The sequence below is a fragment of the Misgurnus anguillicaudatus genome, chromosome 3 (assembly GCF_027580225.2).
Source record: "Misgurnus anguillicaudatus chromosome 3, ASM2758022v2, whole genome shotgun sequence".
NCBI classification, from domain to species: domain Eukaryota; kingdom Metazoa; phylum Chordata; class Actinopteri; order Cypriniformes; family Cobitidae; genus Misgurnus; species Misgurnus anguillicaudatus.
In genome coordinates, this window is record NC_073339.2 from 8,367,423 (window position 1) to 8,371,298 (window position 3,876).

The window sequence follows — 3,876 nt, forward strand, 5'->3', positions numbered from 1 at the left end:
TTGAATGCGGTTGACTGGCCTATAAATATGAGTTATATATAATCTCCGGATATTAATTTTGAAATTATTCTGTAGGTGCATATATCTTACTGAAACACCATTAAATATGTGCAGGATGTTCTAAGATTTCAAGTTTCGGATGCTGTTTATTCATGACTGAAATTATTGCCCAAACCTTTCCATGCAAGATCAAACCTGAACAAATAAAACTTTGGCCAAGATGTTTTAGCTCTGATTAAAACCACAATTAGGTGTGGTAAAACGATACGATCAACACACTGTAAAAATACTTCGCTGGCTTAAAATTTTTTGTTGAATCAACTCAGATTTACAAGTCATATCAACTTACTCTTATTTATCGTGACTAAGGAGGAGTTGTTATATAAAATATATTTGAAAAAAGGCAACTTCATTTTATAAGTTGTAACAACTCATCACTTGTCAAGATAAATAATAGTACGTTGACATGACTTGAAAATCTGAGTTGATTTAAAGCAACACTATGTAGTTTCCATGTAAAAATGACTTACAGGTCCCCCATGTGGTTTAAAAGCGCAACAGTGCCTGGTATCAGACACTCTTCTGCAGGCAGGGGGAGGGGCGGGGCTGTGTTTCCTACCCTCCAACGCCACTTTCAGAGTGTGCTTGTAGCAGCTAGGAGGCTGCTCAGGTTGCAGCAACAGTACAATTTGTCAAGTTAAAAGTCATTCTATCCCTGAAATAATTTTAGAGACATTATTTAAAGGTTAAAAAACTACATAGTGTTGCTTTAACAAAAAAATAATAATAATAAGACAGCAAAGTATTTTTTACAGGTTTGCAGGTTTTGCTTAAATACTACGATTTTTCGGTTATTGTACAAAATTGTCCTTACACTAATAAATGTATATAACTAACACTTATATGCTTAATAGACATGTACACAAAACACAATATGTGACCCAGCTTGTGAAAATTTACATTGTAAAAAATGGCATTTCTTTGCAAAAAACATAATTTCAGGTGGACGTTTTTAGTATCGCAATGCATTATGTGCACTTATGTTGCCTAGCTTTGGCAAAGTCTGAAGTGTGCCTACCGGTGCCTTAAATCTCCTATGTAAGCAACTCGGTAGTTTTTGGAACAAACTGAATGTTTCCAGAAGGATTGTCTGGCTGATTTTATGCATAATTCAATCAACATAATTTGTTAAGTTAAAGTAACACAAAAACAAGTTAAACAACTTAAACTTGGTTTTATAAGTTACATTAACTTGTCACAGGTCAAAACCTAAAATAGCGGGTTGAATTGACTTGCAAAACCAAGTTGATTTACTCTTTTCTACATAAAATCATCCTACATAAAAAAAACATTTTGTGAAAATATAACCTTAATGTAATATAAGTGTATATATTGACTGAGTAAGGTCATGTCAAAGAAGGAAATCATTGAGTAAAATCAAAACTTTGATGCTCATAATCTCCTCATTCGATTGACATTTTATACACTCTGCTGCTTTAAACTTGATGCACTGCTTTGATGCCCACATAAATCAGTGGTCGACTCAGCCATGAATGTGCCTTGCAGATGAATATAATCATAACTCAATTTTTTTTACCAACTCATCCCACGATGTGAAAGTAAACACGCGTAGAACGTCAAGAAAGAACAAATCGTTCTGAATTGTTTATCTTTGGTTAAAATGTTCCTGTCCAGGACAAATCATTTGTTGGAGGGATTAAGAGCAAATCCATAAAACCGTGAGATATGAAATTCATCTGTGTGATAACTGATTTGCTACAGATTTGGGTATTCTGATTGCATTGTGACAGATGGGAGGTTGGAAATAAGCTTGTGTGTTAGTAGCGTGTGGCTATCAGACAGGAGTTTTATATAAGGTTACATGGAGATCTGATCTAATTTAATTTGTGCCATTGACCGAGTCTAACTTCTGGTCATTTTATGAATGAGTTATGACATGACAAAAAAAAACATACAAATGTTAGCATGTGATAATTCACATTTTTATGAATTGCTATTACTTAATAATTTAAGAATATTCTGTGAAAATATAACCTTGATATTTTTAATATTGACTGAGTAAAATCATGACAAAGATTGAAATATGTGACAGGGTCACATAAAGTATCTGTTTTTTTGGAAACTAAGACAAACTATTTATTATAAATCAACCATAATATTTAGAAATGGCATTTCTTTGCAAAAACCATAATTTTAGATGGACGTTTTTAGTATCGCAATGCATTATGTGCACTTACGTTGCCTAGCTTTGGCAAAGACTGAAGTGTGCCTACCGGTGCCTTAAATCTCCTATGTAAGCAACTCAGTAGTTTTTGGAACAAACTGAATGTTTCCAGAAGGATTGTCTGGCTGATTTTATGCATCTATATATTAACTGTCATAATGTATTCTCGCCCCAGATGAAGAGGATGAAAAGGGTTTAATAACCTTCAACAGGCAGCAGAAAGAAAATTCTTTTACCTGAACAGAAATATGACCCGCATGATCACCATGCAGACAAAGAAAGCATCTGGCAGTGATTGTGAGAAACATCATTTTGAGTATGAGCTTCAATTCAATCCAGACCAAGGTCTTTTAGATTCTCCTTTGACCGACTAATGGACTGAAACCTGCACTGATTGTAATAGCAAATGTAATGCTGAGCATTATGGGTAATCACACACTGAGAAATAAAAAACAAACGATTTGTGGGGCAGTATCCTTTCAAAAAGTACAGCTTTGTACACGAATAGTCAATTTTAGTACCGCAAGGTTATATATTAGGACCTTTATAAAAGTTGGCTTAACTAAAAGATAAGTGTTATTGTTTACTCAAAAAAAGTGTAAAAATATTTTCAACTAATATTTTTCAAGTTGAATTAAAACATTTTAAGGCAACAAACTTTTTTTATTTAACCAACTCCTTATTTTTAGTGCAATGGGTGCTATGCACAAAACACTTCATCACTTTAAATCTCTCTTAAATCATTGTACTGACCAAGATTTACAATAAAAGAGAGTTGATGAATAGCTTCTATGATTCATTTTTACAATGTGTGATTTTATCAGACATTAACTCAGCAACCGGTTAAAATTTCCAGCATTCCCAATCAATACTGTGTTGTGGATGCCCATCCCTCCCGTTTCTCAGAAAACAATCCACGGTATGAAGTCGAAGAGATGTTTAGTCCAATTCCACTAATGCCTCGTTGGCTCCTAACAGATACAGACAACCAGACAAGGACCAGCACTTCAGGATCTGTGATTCATCAGGTAACACGAGTCCAAGCATTAGGTTTTAATTTGAAGGCTCAGACTCTGAGACTGTTTGTAATAGTCAGGTAATTTCACATGTACGGATCAATTATGATGAGTCAAGTCTTCCACGCGAAGCACTTTTTGGAGTACAAAAGCTGCGTGTGTAGAAGCGGGGTTCAGAAACAATGGCAGCTGCCCGGATGCCTCACCATCTAATTAGTCAATGGTAAAAAAAGCTAAATCTACAAAGTCAGTGGAGTCAATAAGGTAAAGCCAACTGATCAGTACAATTTTGGTAATGCTGGGTACACACCAAAAGATTTTTTTTACATCTTATAAGATTTTTTAAAATTTGATAAACCACAAACATGGGAATAAAAACTCCTAGATTACACCGTTTTGCTCCTATAGTGTGTGTGGAAATCGCTGAAAACCAGCCCGATTATCTTTTGGTGTGTACCCATCATAAGCATAACAATGAAATAATCGAAAACATCTCAAAATTCTGTCTTGCATAAACATAGGACAATATAACTTTAAATTAAAATTTTATCGGACTCTCATGTTTAGATGCATTAATTTCACTTTTATGGCAATGAAAAAGGTATAAGTCAGTAG